Source organism: Bradysia coprophila, assembly GCF_014529535.1.
Source record: "Bradysia coprophila strain Holo2 chromosome IV unlocalized genomic scaffold, BU_Bcop_v1 contig_81, whole genome shotgun sequence".
Taxonomy (NCBI): domain Eukaryota; kingdom Metazoa; phylum Arthropoda; class Insecta; order Diptera; family Sciaridae; genus Bradysia; species Bradysia coprophila.
Genome location: NW_023503375.1, coordinates 1209002 through 1227080, shown reverse-complemented (window position 1 = coordinate 1227080; position 18079 = coordinate 1209002). Strand labels below are relative to the sequence as shown.

Here is an 18079-nt window from a genome sequence, read left to right as displayed (position 1 = left end):
CTATGGTTCGCTAGACTTGTTCGTGCGCAAATCGGTATAGTGTTCTTAGAGCATTGTATCGAGTACCACTATTGCGATGGCCTGATGAGAAATGGTATATTTGAACTGCATATTAATGCAAAACGTCGAAAGACGTATTTAAATTTTCTCTCAGTTCGAAATAGTGGTCGAATGTTTATGTTCGATTCGACATATGCCTGTATGATGGCACGGATTCGTTGTTGATGTGCTGAATGCTTAGCATTCGATTCAACCACACATAATTGATGACTTAGTCGTCTGGTGGTTGAAAATTCAACAAATGTAGATACATTGTACTTCGTATCTATAGAAGAATCAACCTTAGTCGCATATGTGTTGCTTATGAAGGTTTGAAAAAACTTTCATTTGTTCACATTCAAACATATGTGCAAACCTTTGCCTATTACTTTTCTCAAATCTCAAATCTTTGGTGGAAAATCTTGTACTTCACCAGCCTTCGTTGAAGGTGAAATTAATGTTCTAATTGTTTGTTCTTTTGGTCGATGTCGATAATGGATGTGCTTTTACAATTATTATTACACCAGAGCACCACATTGCACCATAGCACCACATTTCACCATAGCACCACATTGCACCATAGCACCACATTGCACCATAGCACCACATTGCACCATAGCACCACATTGTACCATAGCTCGATCGTCAGAAGATATTTGATTTTGAATCGATTTGTGTAGGGAGTCCCTACTAGGGACATCTCGAGTGGAAACCTGAATTCAAATAATCTGTTAACTGGTAAAATGTTAAATGTCTCCTCAGTTCGACTCAACTGGATTTATCAATTGGCTCGTCTACGTTCAAAGAAAGATGCACACAATTTTCCCAGCTTAATTGTTCCTCTGGTATGCATGATGTTTCGCCAAAAACCATATCCGTATCATCACATCCACATCATAGCTCAGTCATGTATTTATGCAAATGGCATTGCTGGAAAATGAGACACACAGTTTTGTTTTCGTAACATGAATATTATCTTAACGAGCATATGACTAAACAAAAGCAAAATATTTCTTGTGCGATGCACCATGATAGTTCAGCCACATGCCAGACATCTGCTAATATGATAATGTGTAATGTGAAAATGGAGAAATAGTGGGAGGGAAAAAGTAATGCAAAAATTTATTTATTTCAGTTTCGCACGCATATTACAAACTAACTTCCATACACAGTCAAAATTCCACCAAAAATCCGAAACTTTTCATTCAGTTTTCGAACTGAAAATTTTCACCCATACTCCAGACTAGAAGCTTCATGTAGATTATATTGTGTGCTGTAGCTGTAATGAAATATATTATGCAACCAACAAAGTCGTCCTCCGAATGTAATGTTAAAATGCAGTGCAACACCAGAGTTTTAAATTGTATTTTGCGAAATTCTTGACAACTGAAATTATGGAAAATTATATTTCTTCTTTTGTGTTAGGAAAATGTAAATTTGTTCTGTCGTTGAGAAGAATTTTACATTTCGCTAAGCTTTGCAGCTAGTTTGCAGATTGTTTTGAATAGATGTTCGTCGGGTAATTTTAAAATTTTTGTACAATCTTACACGAATCGAATAGATTTACGTTTTTCTCATAAACGATTTTTGTCAGCGCGCTACATAATTACACATAATTTATAATTCACTCAATGTACCTGGTGTATATGTACCTGTGAATGATATACATACATATATACGTGCACAGAGAGAAAAGCAATCTGTTCCGATTAGTCTGCCGGAGATAAGTTAATGAATCTAGTTTTTTGTTCATTAAAATTCATTGCAAAATAGTTTCGCTTGCCAGTTCTTTTTTTTCATATTCTTTTCGTAGAATATGAAATAGCTTCATCATATTATCTTCGGTCACGGCAACAAAGTGAAATTTTTCAACAATTTCGAATAGAATTTGTGTGCATATAAAAGTCGATGTTATAACAAACATCTAGCTGGTATGGTATAATACCAAATCAGAGCACACACGCACACTCCGAGTGGAGGAATGTTGACCAGACAATTGAAAAGTTTCGTCGGTCGGGAAAACTGAACAATGTATGCTGGCCGAAGTTGCAATGTATGTTCATTGAGTGCATAATAATTGCATTGAAACCATAATGCAAACTTATAACTTTTATGAGTTCAAAGCTCATTTCGCTATTTTAAAGTTGTTGTACGGTTATGTGTGTATGGATACGTGGTATCTATACTGTATACACCGATATCCTGTCCGTACAATTATTTTCTTTTCGAAACTACGAAATTGTAATAGTTTCTCCAAATAGTTATGTGGTAACATCTTACAAATTCAAGATCTTAGCACTTCATTGCGACTATGCATTATGTAGACAATCGGAGAAGGGAATTCTGTTTAATTGGAAAATGTTTCGGGTCAAAAGTGGTCTGTGATTGCTAGACCTACGTTCCATTTTGTTAAGTTATAAAGTTTGTGATACATCGAAATGGAAAATATCCAAGTTTGAGGTATCTGATGGACTTTCATACGTGTTTTTGTAAACTTGTAGTACTGTCTTAAAGGCATCCAGTTCATTCCTATCTTTGCGTTGTTGTCCACACGAGTTAAAGTTTACTGTTTAAGTATAATCTCATCGTAGGTTGTGAAAGCTTAGTCATCCAGCCACTATGACCAGAGAGATTAGATGAATTCTTTTTGAAAAGATTGAAAGTTATGGTACATTCCGCAAATTTGGTTATCTACTTGTTAGGGCCTAATGTTTGACAAAGTCTCATAAATGTTTCACAAAAATTGTGTAAACATTTGTGAAAAGTATTAGGCCATGGAACAAGGTTCGAGTGACATTAGAAGTAGTTCGAAACGTAAGGTAGTTTACTCAACAAAATTTAGCAGAATGAAGTAACGTAACTCCTACAAGAGATGGGTCGCTAATATTACCCATAAGGTTCGGTAGCATTGACAATTTGAAGTTTCAGTAATATTGCGTAATTTACGTAATATTACGCTAAGCAAGTCGATAATTCTTGAATTTAAAATTATGTGACCTAAAAATACAAGTTCTTTGCACAATAATCAGAAAGTTTTCGTCAATTTGTCTTGCAGTTACTGTCTTCTTAGCTCCAAAAACTGAAAAACAAATTATTTGTCAACAAATTTCGTTGTAACATAATTTGCGCCTGATCTAGATCAGCTGCCATCAGGATTATGTTACAACAGTTGAAAGAGGAGTCAAACAAAGTCGATCTCAAGATGAATCTGTCGAAAACAAAAATTATGACAAACATTGACGATGACCGAGACATTAAAATTGGTGATACTGTCATTGAACGAGTCGACAGTTACGTGTACCTAGGTCACAAATTGAAGTTGGGTCTGGACAACCAAACTGCAGAAATAAAACGTAGAATTGGTCTTGCATGGGCAGCGTTCGATTAACTCAGGTTAATTTTCAAAAGCAAAGTGAACAATATTCTGGAATGTAAAGTGTTCGATACGTGTGTCCTTCCTGTGCTCACATATGGAGCGGAAACGATAACGATAACAAAAGCTTCCGAAAATAAAGTAAGAGTGGCACAAAGAGCCATGGAACGGAGTATGCTTGGAATTACGCTCAGAGATAGAATGACAAATCAATGGATTCGACAACAAACAAAAGTCGTTGATGTCATGGAAAGAATAGCATCTTTAAAGTGGAGCTGGGCGGGACATATTGCAAGAAGGACGGACGAACGTTGGACCACAAAAAAATCATGAACTGGAGACCACCTAAAACAAGACCTAGAGGTAGACCACCAAATAGATGGAATAATGGTATAAAAAGAATTACAGGCGCAAATTGGCAACAAGTGGCAACGGATCGTTCGGAATGGAAGAGAATTGGGGAGGCCTACGTCCAGCAGTGGATAGAAACAGGCTGAAAAAGAAGAAGAAATTTCGTTGGTACGTTTTAGATGAAGCCTCACTTGCCCATTAGTATTATTAGTCTTGTCCAAGAGTATAATATGAAGTGAATAACTCGCAGTATGCGCTGTATTCACGGCATGACGGATCCGGTCTTGAACTTCGCTTTCACGATCACATTGTCCATGAAAATGTTGTTCGTCTGAAGTGACAAAAGACCGACTTGCCAACAACGTCAATCATTGACAGTCCTGTGAATCTACTGGTTAGACATCTTTCCCCTGATCGCATTTTGTCCTCTTGCCTCCTCTCTAGCTTAGGAAGTTTGTGAATGTTCTGCTACGTCAAAAATCGATAAAAAGAGTATTTTCTGAGGTCGTAATGTAAAATATTAAGATTATAGAACGTTCTATCGGTACTGTTTCGTAATGTTAGATTAGATTAGATTTCCCATCTCCACTCCCAGACGTACACTTTGTCGAGTAAAATCCAGGAACCATTTTTTCCTGCATCTTCTAAAAAAATCGGCCAAATACGGAAATTTTTGGGGAAACGAGCCCTCAGAACAGTCGGAGCGTTTGCTGCGACTGAGCCCCGTACATATCTATTGCGTACGTGACCCTAGTGCGTCTGTCACCCTACTTTGACCGTAAGCCTATTGCGCCGGTTAATGTAGTTAAAGTAAAATTATTATGTAATGTGTACATCTTAGAAATTGCGCATAGCGCAATTACGAAGCCCCGTACGACGTTCCTTTCAAATAAAACAAAAATTGCAAATAGCCCTAAAATTTTAATTTATTGAGTATAAATACACATAGGGCCTAGTACCGGCCTCAGTCCGAGGATCCAATTTTTTTTTCTTTTTCAACTACATTCTATTCGGCCTTTGATTACCTTCCAAATGGAACAAACATTACGAAAAACGGATGAAATTTGCTCGAGTTATATGTATAAAATACACATAGGGCCCTAGTAGTGGCCTTAGTCCAAGGACCCAATTTTTTTGTTTTCAACAACATTCTATTCGGCCTTTGATTACCTTCCAAATGACACAAAAATTACGAAAAAAGAATGAAATTTACTCGAGTTCTATGTAAAATACACATAGGGCCCTAGTAGCTTTTCACTTCTAAGGCCCTAACTCACGGTCCACTCACCCGATTTAAAAAAAAAAAAAAATCCTGGATTGGTATTGACAATACCTATAATTTGCCGTGTCATTTACATTTCCATCGTTTATTTTGCCATAAATATCACCAAAAGACCTTAAATCACTTAGGTGGCCCTAACTCACGAAGGGCCGACCCGAATATGCCCATCTTCGAACTTAGCCTCACTATTTCGACTAAAAAATTTTTGAAATCGGATTTGATTTACTCAAGATATCGACGTGACGGACAGACGGACAGACGGCCCAAATTTTTATTGCGGATTCGTCATCTATGAACATAGGCAAACACTTTGCCCTTACCGTCTGCTTCGAATTCCATCAATTACACACGGCATCTTAATCCTATAAGCCCCTTTGTACTTCGTACGGGGCTAAAAACTTATAAAAAATTGGAAAAAATGGAAAAATATTATCCAAAAAGTCTTTAAAATCTATTACATATTTTGTTTAAAGTATTTCGCCCAGTACTTAATCTTTCACTTCATTTGTTGATTATATAAGGCCACAGTCAGAGCTCATCGTTTATTTTTGTCATCGTTGTCGATACCAGATGAGTAAACGTTTCTGAAAAGTCTTTGTTAGGCAGTTGCCTAACAGAAATTATGTCTCCAGGTCGAACAATTTGAATACTACCTTTCGAATCGAGCACTAAATTAATATCGACAGCACTATTTGCATAATAAAAACAAGTCTGCATTTTCTGAACGATTTGAAATCGTTTATGGCCAACAAGTATAATTGAAATTCAACTTGATTCCGGGTTTCTCTATATATATATTCAGCATTTTTCCCTAGTTTTCCAATATATTACCAGCCCACTTTAGTCGTACTCGACAAAATAAAATAAAAAAAAAACTTTCTTCCGCTCTGTACCCGTCACACATATACGTTCCACATTGTCTATGATAGAATTTCGACTATTTATCTGATTCAGCTTTAATATAATATAAGTTTTTGGTACACTTTTTGGCATAATGCCATGCAGCAATATTTTCCGTTATCCTCCAATTTCAAAATTTAATATGGCATGGCTTTTTATGTGTATATATATGTAGTAGATGTGTGTGCGCTAAAAAGGATATTTCGGTTGCCCCTGTTAAATGTGGAAAATTCATTCAAGGTTGCGATGGTACATAAATTTCTGTTCATGGCATTTATGGGTTAACATGGTTATTCATAAATATATGGAGAACGAGAACAACCATTTCGACATTAATATCCGTTTGTGTTATTGATATCTTTTGGAAATTGTATGTTCTTGATATTGGTGTCGAGCTGGAGAATATTTGAAATTATTTATTGGACAGTTTCAGCGCACAGAAAGTGTGTGTCAATGAATTTGCAAATTTGTTGCTGCAGTTTTGTGATTTCACTTTAAGTCGTTCCGTTTTACGATACTATGCGGAGTAATTCACGCATGAAATATCTCATGAGTGAATTGCTATTCTTGTAACGATAAATTTAAGCGAAAATAATAAAAAATTAAATAAAATGAAAATTCGCTGTTGGAAGTCATAACATGCAACTAAATTCAAATAAATTTCCATTCGAATTAAATCCTCGGATTTCGGTTCGAATAATGTATGTAGCGAGATGCACATACAATTTCGACACCCACCTAGAGGTGTGCACCGCCGATTTTACGCCGGCGCGCCGCCGATTTTTTGCTAAATTTTCGGCGCGCCGCCGCCGAAAAATAATAGCTCACGCCGCCGCCGCCGCCGATTGTATTTTCGTCGCGCCGAAATTTTATACGTTTAGTGCTTTCAGAAATTTTAATGGGCGACAATAAATATAAACTTAAATTGAAAAATCTATACAAAAGTGTGTGCCTGAGTACATGTACAAGGTTTTAGCAAATGTTTATCGCTCTTAATTTATAAGTCAGGTTTCTATATGCTGCTATGTTTCTATATGCGTAGAAAGGAGTTTTTTGTTAAAATTTTTTTGTTGAAACTTTGGGTTTTTCTTCTTACTTGCACTGTACGACGGTGATTTTGTTTCTGATGCTACGATAGGGTTATCTTCGAAGTAGCTTTCTATAACGTATCCTATTTCTATCAGTAGATGGCAAGTGTTTTATGCATATTTTTAAATACTTCTTCTTCTTCTTTTTCAGCCTGTTTCTATCCACTGCTATCCATTGCCATTTGCTGCCAGTTTGTACCTGCAATATTCTTAATTCCGTTTGTCCATCTCTCTGGTGGTCTACCTATAGCTCGTCTTTTATATGGTCGCCATATAAATACTAGTCCAAAGAAAAAGTTTGTTGCTGTCTTGGGAAGGGTATCGATGGATACTACTGAGGATGGTCAGATCACGCTGGCCCGAGACCGCCATCGATACCCGAGGTCGAAACAGCATTTGTCTTTTCTGTATCCTCACTTAACGTGAACTCTTGGGTACGTTACTCTATTTTCTGTGCATATAAGAGGAAGAAGAAGGAGAACAAAATTCAGTGAATCAGTCAAAACTACTGTAATTGTAAAGTGGCAAACTTAAGACCTTATGTGGAATTTGGGTGGAAAATGGCGCAAATCACGTGTTTTAGGAATTTATAAAGTGGAAAATCTTTCCGGTTTCAAGTTTTTTCGTCAAAAAGACGAGACACGGGTATCTTTATTTTCAATTTTTAGCTGCTTTATTTAAAAAATTTGGGAAAAAAAATCATTTTGGCGTAGTCTATGCACTTATTACTTATAAATTTAAGTTTATCTAAATCTCTTATTTGCGAAAACCTTCTACTACGATCTCACTCCTTCATCGAAGATGGACTAAAGGCAACGGGAACGGTTATTGCATAAATCGAAAGATAATAGTAGTGAGTTTGCGTAAATGACATAAATTATAAGTTGGAAATAAGAAGCCTGCAGAACATCTGGTATGAAGATGTGACTTAAAATTTCCAAATTATAATTTGACTTATAGCTTACATGTCATTTACGCAAACTCATTAATCATTCTTGGATTCATTAAATTAGATGTTTTCAAAATAATAGGTGATTGTGCATTGTACACAATATAAAAGGTGAGATACGCCTCAGTTGATTCCCCTTGTATAAGTGGTTGATACTTCAGATTACAAGATAGTAAGATTTCAGTGTTCGGAAAAATGATTGCGCACGCTTTTTCAAATGTTTTTGCATTATTTTCGAAAGTTTAGATTTTTTGTAAATTTATCGGCGCGCCGATCGGCGCACCGCCGCCGACTATAAATTTCTTCCGGCGCGCCGCCGCCGATCCCTTACCAGTCGGCGCACCGCCGCCGACTATTTTAAGATCGGCGCACACCTCTACACCCACCTCGTTTATTGTTATAGCAAAAACATGTATTTTGGGTATCTCGACAATTATATTGTGGAATATAACAAATTTTAATATGCAAATGCCTGCAATGTAGAGAAACATTGGACATGTTACACGCACACACATCCAGTCGAAACCCATTACATTTTATGGTTGAATAATTCTTGTATTAATTTAAGCTTGTGAATTGTTCTTTTTTCTGCGCTCTCGTTGTATAATTGGAAAAGTGTGTTTTGGATGAGTTTTTATTTCGGTTTTGCCGTTTTATTTACGAAACCAAATTGAATTTCATGTAATTTCATTTTATCAGGGAAAAACTGTTAAATTTATTGCAGTCCACAGCTCTGGCGTCTAGTTGAATTGTAGCTTTTGCGTGCTGAAGATACAGATTTCCTCTTCAATTTAACAAGCGGCAAATTACAACCTATCCGATGGTTTAGATTGCAGATTTTAAAGAAAGGGGCTAGTTACCAAGCTAGTAACCCTAAATAGGCACTAGCATAACTATGGAGGAAAAATTGATTATCAACCCGTTGTGTACAACGTTTTCCACTTTTACCACATTGGAAAAGCCATTCCGTTACTCAATTGTCTCCTTCGCCAAGGATCGATAATATTCTCAGCATAAGCATAAGCATCATATTGTCATAACATCGCATGTTGAATAGACCATAACAAAATCTGCCAATTTCATGTTGACAAGGCTACATGAACTCCAGGCCCGTAGCTAGAAACCATTTCTCAGACATCCCAGGGGGGGCTGAACAACGTTAAAAAAAATTTTGTATGGGAAAAATTAAAAAAAAACGTTTTTTTGGAAATTCCAGAGGGGGCTCAGCCCCCACTAGCCCCCCGTAGCTACGGGCCTGATGAACTCTTCAAAATGGTAATTTTCCCGTTTTTCACCTCGGTTCTTTTACGTATAAAAAAAACACAAGCGTTATCTGGGCCCATAACCTGTTGTTCATAGAACTCTGCCACTCTGGGCAACTAACGTTGAACAAGTAAGAAATCGTCGTCCGATTAACGTTACAAATATTTTTAATTGATGGTATGCAAACAAAAATCATGGAAAGATAGCACCTTTAAAGTGGAAATGGGCGGGACATATTGCAAGAAGGACGGACGAACGTTAAACCAAGAAGATCATGAACTGGAGACCACCTAAGACACAACTTGGAGGTAGACCACCAGAGAGACGGAATAATGGTATAAAGAGAATTGCAGGCACAAATTGGCAACAATTGGCAACGGATCGTTCGGAATGGAAGAGAATTGGAAAGGCCTACGTCCAGTAGTAGATAGCAACAGGCTGAAAAAGAAGAAGAAGAAGAAGATGCAATGACTTATCAGAACTAAAACGCAATTCCAAGAAGAATATTTGAGCATAAGACTAAGTCAGTCGTTTGGTGTGAGTGACTGGAGTGACTGAAATACCAGAATGACACACGAAATAATTCAATCTTACCTTTAACTTCATTAATTTATCTAGATGTTGGGAGTGAAAATATTTGTCTCCGGATTCCCATTGCGACAAATCTAATCCATCCTCTAAAAAACAATTTTTTGCAAAAATTTAAATTTTGCTTCATATACTGACTCTACGAACTGATTATTCTAAAATCGATTTTTTATTACAGTTATCTCAAGCATGGCAAAAACAATTTTATTTTCAAAAAAAATATTGTCCTCGACATAATTAGTGTTTGAGTGTCCCATATAACACGTTTGACGAATCATTTCAATTAATTTTGATCCAAACAGGTCAACAAAATGACACAACCATAAAACAAACTTTATTTGCACTTAATATCCTGTCAACCCAAAATCATATTTTACGCCAATTTTATTACATTTTTTGTTTTAAATATAAAACAGAAAACTAAAAAAAAAATTACATATCGTTCCCTGACACATTTTAACGTGAATTACTATGCTAACATAAAATGCAAATTTTCAGCGAATGTGTAATTAAAGTTGATTGATGTGCTCTGTTTCATTTTAAACTAATATCACCATTACTTTTATTGCATTTTGTTCGCTAAAATGTTTTAAATTATTAAATTTATACATCATTTGCTTGTGCTGAATTTATGGCACAAAATTTATTACCACGCACTTTTAGCCATCTTAATTTGTTATAATAATAATGACGGGCTATATATGGCTGGGTATGCAAAGTATTCGGAAAATTATGGCAGAAAATGAATTCATTCCATTTTGCATGCACACAAAAAACGTTGAAAATAAAGAGAAAAATATGAAATCAAAATGTTATTCAACATTTTCTGGAATATTTCGATGTGTTACGAGATATTTTCTCAAAAATGCAACGTGAAAAAAATTCCCATCAGTAAGACTCAAACAAATGATTTTGTGAACCAGAGTTTTTGAAATATTCAGAATTGTATTACACCTCATTTCGCTTTGTATGCACAACATCGAATATATGCAGAAAGGAACAATCCAACGTAAGAAATAAAAAATTTATTTTCATTCTAAAGGAACACTCCTTTGAAACCGCAAGCTCATTACAATATATAACAGTCACTTGATGGTGTTCTTCAATGTTGAATGAACAATGATGATTTGAAATCATTTTATTTTTGAATGAAACCTGTACTTGTACAGTATATAGTAGTTTCTAAGACTTTTGAAGATAGTTTATATCCATCCAGTGAAATGTGCCTTTTGTGAAAAGAGTTACCGTTGCATTTATAAGAGGGGAAACGGAAGGTAGAATGTAAATTAGGACCATAAATATTTCGTTGTGCTGAAGCGACGGCGCTCAAAAATCAAAAGAATATTCGCCACGTTTCTATTTAACTAGAACGTTATTAGAATCTTAAAAATTTCCTTAAATTTGTGTAATGGATTAACCCTAGAGCCGTAAAGTATCTTTGACTTTATAGTCATTAGGAAATGTATCGCGATAAAATCATCAGGTCTGTTACTTCATTTTTATATTATCTTATATCCATGAACAATTTTTGGAATAAAATTCATTAGAATTCCACAAAACTCTTGAAACCTGAAATAAAATTTTGATTTTTTAATAGTTATTTATGTACCAATGTAGGTATGAAGGTATTTTTTCGCACTAGATGTCGATTGTCGATCCGAGGCGAAGCCGAGGTCGACAAGACGTCGTGTGCGAAAAAATACCGGCATACCTACCGTGGTAGATACAACGTTTTTCGCAATTTCGGGCCATAATCACCTTTCCAATGCAAAATATTACCAAAATTTCTACCAAACATTCACATGCAAACATGAATTCATTTGAACGATCAAGCAACCTGTTCTATATACACATTGCAATGTGATGTATAGAGACGCGCTAAATAAAATCAAGTAGTCAATGATTAGTTTGTACGCTTCAACAATACGTTCTGTATAATTGTGTGACTCTGTAGCCGAATGGCTATGGTCGTTGCTTGGTGTTTGGAAGAATTTTGGTGTTGGATAATTTTGGTGTTGGATGTTCAAATCCTGGTCTGTGCAATGTTTTTATTTATAAAATTTAGTCTTTCTTAAAGGTACTGAGCTATGTAGCGTGCGAAAAAAATGTGAAAAAGCCCAAGTGCGAAAAAATAATCAAAAACGCACTGTGAAATAAATACCTTCAAAACGACATTAAATGGATGCATGGAAAGGTGATGATTATGGACCGGAATTGCGAAAAGAATTTTATCGAATTTTTAAGAATTTTATTCCAAAAATTAGCTATGCTAATCTGACACAAAATCTATTACTTCACTCTTTTACATAGACGACTCATGTCGGCAGATAAAAGGGTGTGTGCACCTCTGACTCCGATTCCGACTTCACTATACCCAGCGAGCGATGTATTTCAATCACTATGCATCCTAGATTAAGCTAGGCCAACCAGGTAAGTGGTAAGGGACAATCACAAAAGGAGCTGACCTTCAATTGGCGTACAGTCCGACTAACTACAACATTTAGGTTCAGAGTAAACAAGAAAAATTAGCGATAATTGGTTACCGTCAAAAAAAAAACAAGGACATGTTTGTTAACGTCAGATGTTAATAGTACATTATGTACAATATGCTTCCAAACTTTTATTTTGACCAGTGGAAAGTTTATAACCCGAGCCGAAGGCTTTTTATCTCCACTTTATCACTTTACTACTTTATCTCAATGTAAAACAGATACATAAAGTCTACTTCATGTATCTGTTTTTCGCGCTAGCATAGCAGATAAAAGTACTTTTTAACTACCTGCATATTGCGAAAATAAACGAAATAATAATTTCCGTTGGCAAAATTTTCACTTCACTCTTAGAGTTCACCAAATGCGGAGTACAGTGCATAATATCTGTTCGTCCAATTGTAAAATCGGTTGAATAACATTTCAAGAAAGTATGTTAACGTGATTAAGGACACATTATACCTATACCTTTCGCTCTGCAGCAAATGAAGTTTACTTAGTTTAGTGATTTCAAGACTCTGTAAGCGGATATGTAATGTAGTTAGCCGGCATTTAACTTTATAATTAAGACATTTTTCTCACATTTAAAGAAACTATTTTCCGTAATGTGAGTTTAATTTTGTGAGAGTAGAAATGTAGCAGCATTTATATACAGAATACACTTAACACGATATTTCCCTTTAATGCACCAAGAGCTCTACTGGGCTCTATGTCGTTTATTGAGGATTTTATTCTGGGTTACAGCGTACCTATATGTTCAATTCTTACAGAACTATTTAAAAGTTTCACTAAAAAACAAAGTAGTAAAATGTTCTGCATACTGATCATCATAGCTATCATTTGAAAGGGCATTTATTACCAAGTTTTTAGACCCGTACGAAGTACTGGGGTCTTATAGGTTTATGCATACGTTTGTAACACGTCGAATTGGACTCCCTGAGTAAGGGGAAACCTATTGTGTGCACGATAACTTGAGTAAAACGCATCCGATTTTGAAAATTCTTTTTTTTCCCCGTTTGGTAATGTCAAAAGACAGGCTAAGTTCGAAGATGAATGATTTTGGATCGACCCCTCCTGAGCTGGGGCCCAATAAGTGCTTTACGGTTTTTCGAAGATAACTCCGGACATTTAAACGCTATACTCGTAAATGATACATCGAATGAAAGATACCGATCGACAAAAAAAAAGTTTATGGAAATCGGATGACCGACTTGTGAGTTAGACCCCTTGGTGTGAAACAGGCACAGGGCGGCAAGCAGTTTTTGCTTGTAGGTCGGCCAAATTTGAACATATTTAGCTTTATTAGATAGGTATTGACCGTACCAATCAGGGGAAAAAAAGTTTATGAAATTATGTTCTCCGGAGCGTGAGCTAGGTCTCTTGGAGTGAGCTCTTATCTGGCTACTCGGCCGTACAGTGAACGTGGAGTATTTTGTCAATATCTCGAGTAAATTTTGACCTAATTTCATGATTTTTTTTTGTTTGAAAGGTATTAACGAATGTAAAGCGTCGGTACTATTTTCGGTTTCCTAACAAAATGGCTGCCGGCGGCCATATTGGATTTTATTAAAAGTGATATAAAGTGGGAAAAATGATGCTTAGAGAGTTTCTGTTAACATGGAAATAATGTGTTAAGTGTGAGGGGTTTCAGGGATTCCATATATGGACATCTATATATACCTATATACAGCTATATTGAGCTATATACAGGCATATAGAGCTATATAATAGCATATTCCTCTGTGAAATGTTTATTTATAGTGAAATATAGTTAAATATAGCGGTATATAGCTGTTTAAATAGGAATTTATGAAAGACTACGTACGGGGCTGTCTAGGCAATATAATTGTATATGATAACAAGGCAAAGAGTGGATAATGTAAGTGATTTAAAAGGAAGAATAGTTTTTCAGCAGAGAAGAAAATGAAGTAAGAGAAATGAAGAGTTTCACATTAAAGGCTTTTGATACGAATAGGTGTTTCGTACGGGTCGGCGTTAGCTATTTTTTAACGTTTTGATTTGGCAACGGACTAAATGCAACGCTAGAACTCACCCACAGCGCAGGGCTATTAGACTAAAACAGAAAATAAGTTCACAAACAAAGCCAACGCTTTTCCCGTTCCCAGGGTTCACGTTTAGTGAATGAATTGAAAAGAAGGCTGTTTCGACCTCAAGAACTAGCGGCGGCCCAAAAGTCAGAGTGGACTAACTATCTACCTTCAGTTGTTTCCGCTATCCTCTTACACAATTTATTTATTTATTTATTTCGTCAATGGCATCCGCCCCCTGACTACTTGCATTTTTACTTTTACAATAAAAGAACAGAAAAAGATTATACATGTCAAGTTGAATGAAAAAAAATAGAACAAAAACATAAATAAAAACATTCACCAACGTCACATAGGAGTGAGTCACGTCTCGTTTGACCAATAACCAGAAAGTCGTCAATAGATCGTTTTCTGAGCCACCTGGAAATGAACGGTTAGTGGTTAGTGGGAGCCAGTCGACTAGACTGGCTCGATTCGGCACAAGTCGATAAGACTCGGAGTTAAGTCGTGAGACCACTTTTTAAAGTCGTGAGACCTAAATAACCTAATCGATACCGATTAGAAAAAGAACCATAGGTCCAGCATATTTGCAAGTGAAATGAAATCAGTCATGACATTTTGATCTTACCATTCAATTTGATTGGAATCTTCAACATTCTAACAGTCGTTTTGAATGAGTTCCGCGGCATACCCTGAAACCAAAGCTGTGAGAAACGGTTAAATTCCAAGCACATGTTATTTATTGGTTCATGGTAACCATACTTAGTCCTGTGTTCATCGACAATGAGTAGATCGTCAGCTCGAGTGGGACGAGGATTTAGAGTAATTCTTCTCGTTATTTCAAATGAATCAAGACCACCACTTAAAAGGTCAAAAGTAAACAATGCACAGGCATTTATCCTGCGTCTAGCAAGCGGTTCAATGTCGATGGAGCAACATCTGTCAATGTAAGGTGGAAGTTTATAGTTCTCGTCACGTCTCACTGATCGTCTGAGTGCAAACATCAAAAACTTCTTCTGAATCGATTCAATCCTATCAATGAAAGTTTCTTGATACGGGTGCCAAACGACCGAAGCATATTCCAGATACGAACGCACATGTGCGAAATATAAACTCTTCAAGGTTTTGACATTCTTAAACTCCTTACAAGTCCTGATGACAAAACCGAGCATCGAATAAGACTTAGCGATTACGTATTCGACGTGTTTACCAAAGGTCAGTTTTTCATCCATGAGAACTCCTAAGTCTTTCACCAGTTTCAAGCGAGTCACCACAGTATCGTTGATAGAGTAATTGAATTCAATCTTTGACCTTTTGCGAGTGAAAGACATCACATTGCATTTTCTTACGTTTAAATAAAGCTGGTTGACTTCGCACCACCGTAAGAACCTGTTCAAATCTCTCTGAAGAGCAGTAGCATCAAGTACAGTTTTGATCACTTTGAAGATCTTCAAATCGTCTGCATACAAGAGATGAGTAGAGGAAGAAAAAACTTTCGTGACATCGTTCATGAACAATATGAACAGAAGAGGGCCGAGATGGCTACCTTGAGGAACGCCAGACGTCACATTAAAAGTCATAGATGACCACCCAGACAACTTTACGAACTGTGTACGTCCGCTTAGATAAGACGCAATCCACGCCAACAACTCAGAATGAACTCCAAACTTCTTCAATTTGAATAAAAGCAGTTTTTCGGTTGAACAAATATTTGAAAATTTACATATGTAGACAAATCCCATCTTCTGATGGAAAGGTTTGACATGAGAGTAATGCCACTTCAAAAAAACCCGAAGACAAGAGTCAAAACATTCAGCAAAAACAGTCACTAGAACTCTACTTACTCACTCATCATCACAGACAACCATTCACAGCCGATTCACTCATTGATCCGTTCGTTCTTTGGAACACAAAAATCGAAAAATTGGAATCTGGAACTCATTCATACCAAGCAGGAATACTGAATTCGCAGCAAACGAACAACATAACATTTGGTTTACTCAATTCAAGCACGGTTGAAGCAAATTTGATCGATAAACAATGGAAAAATGAAAATTTCGTCAGACTTTGAAATTGTCCTTTATCAAAGGCGACTATTCTGAATTTTCTTGAGCTAATAGACCAACAGGAAGTGCAAATTTAATCCGACTCTTGAATTGTTCTTTGCAATCGTTCGTCACGGCTTTTGATTGTCAAGGTGTTAGTGTGTTACCCGTTACCTTGGATAAAGTCTTTAAAAAGTACAGTAAGGGAATGTAACCGGGAAATTAAAAATCGGTTAATTGGTCTACGGGAAATTTTTTTGTCATCCCATCGACCTTCAAAATTGAATGATTTTTTCCTTTTTCCTTTGCAATAATACCTTGAATATCTTCTAGTTGAATTTAATTACATCTGATTTGAACTCGTTCTGAACATTTTCACCGTAAATTTTATATATTATGATAAATAACTCAAGGTCAGCCTTAGGCAAACGATTAATTTTATGTTGCTAAGGTGTAATTATGGTGTAATTTCTATTGTAACCGAATTTTCACTACAGGCTAAACAAAAGAAAATGCAGCATAATTGTCGATCTGAGCAACGCAAAACTCCTCGTTTGTTCTTAACCTTACTTTTGCAATTCCGAAATGGCTGTTCTTTAGAAAATCTAAACAATTCGAAGTTTAGAAGATCGTTTAAACTACATCTTTAAGAAACCAAATGGAACGGCATCCGTCAAAAATTAAAGAAAACAATAGGGAACGAGTACAGAAAGTACTCTTCATTTCGCGGATTTTTTTTTCTCATTTACCGTTTTTCCCGTTTCCCGGTTTTTCAAAATCAACGGTAAATACATTCGCTAGGTAGGTACAGTGTTACCTCAAAATAAGGCATGTCACGTTGTTCACGGATGTGCAGTGGCTATGTCATCTTTTATCGACAACGTCTACAAAAATAAGCGATGAGCCCTGGCCAATGTACTCTTATAGGAAAATGTATGATCAACTAATGAAGTAAAAGATTTTGTATCGATCAGTTGAAATATTTTAGCTGACGATTTATGCTTGAGTCTGTGAAAGATTACAGATAAAATTTTTTGTCATGACTTCATTTTGCACATCGACAATATTTTGTGTAATAGTAGATTATTCACCTCTGTCCACATGTTTATTTAGACACTTGGGGAGTTGTTGCATGAGCCGAAGGCGAATGTTATAACCCCAAGTGTCTAAATAAACATTTGGACAGAGGTGAATACGCTATTTTATCTACCGACGGCGGAATAATAGCACTTTTTCACTGCTATTATTTCACCTAGGTAGATAAAAACGGTTACTCCACTTGCCTTAGCTTTGCACACATTTTCAATTTTCATGCTTCTCAGTCGTCTCCTCCCTCAAACAATGACATGGTTCAATTTTTTTTACACAATAGAAATATCAGACAAAAACCTCTTAAAAGAGGAAGGGTGACGCAAGTCCTTTACTTACAAAAGTATTGATATCAGAAAGGGTGACGCTCAAGGCTCCGATACGCAAAAAGTTAACTTTAACACTAAAACTTTATATTAAAAAAATTTCGTGACAAATGGCAGATGATGAGGACAGCCAAAAGTCTTAGAATCATGTCCAGAAACTACTCCCAAAATTTCAGCAAAATCGTAGGCGCCGTTCTCGAGATAGATTCCACAAGCAAACAAACAAACAAGAAAAGGTTGGTAAAATTC

The 18079-nt window shown here is 36.2% G+C and overlaps 1 long non-coding RNA gene across 1 annotated transcript; it reads right to left on the bottom strand.

The window, feature by feature from the left end:
* Positions 1 to 104: 104 nt before the first annotated feature.
* Positions 105 to 16745, bottom strand: LOC119072227. Its single transcript, XR_005086817.1, has 3 exons — positions 16733 to 16745; positions 8793 to 8795; positions 105 to 427 (listed from the first exon to the last, which is right to left on the bottom strand). It is a non-coding gene; the product is annotated as an uncharacterized LOC119072227 (long non-coding RNA).
* Positions 16746 to 18079: the final 1334 nt, after the last annotated feature.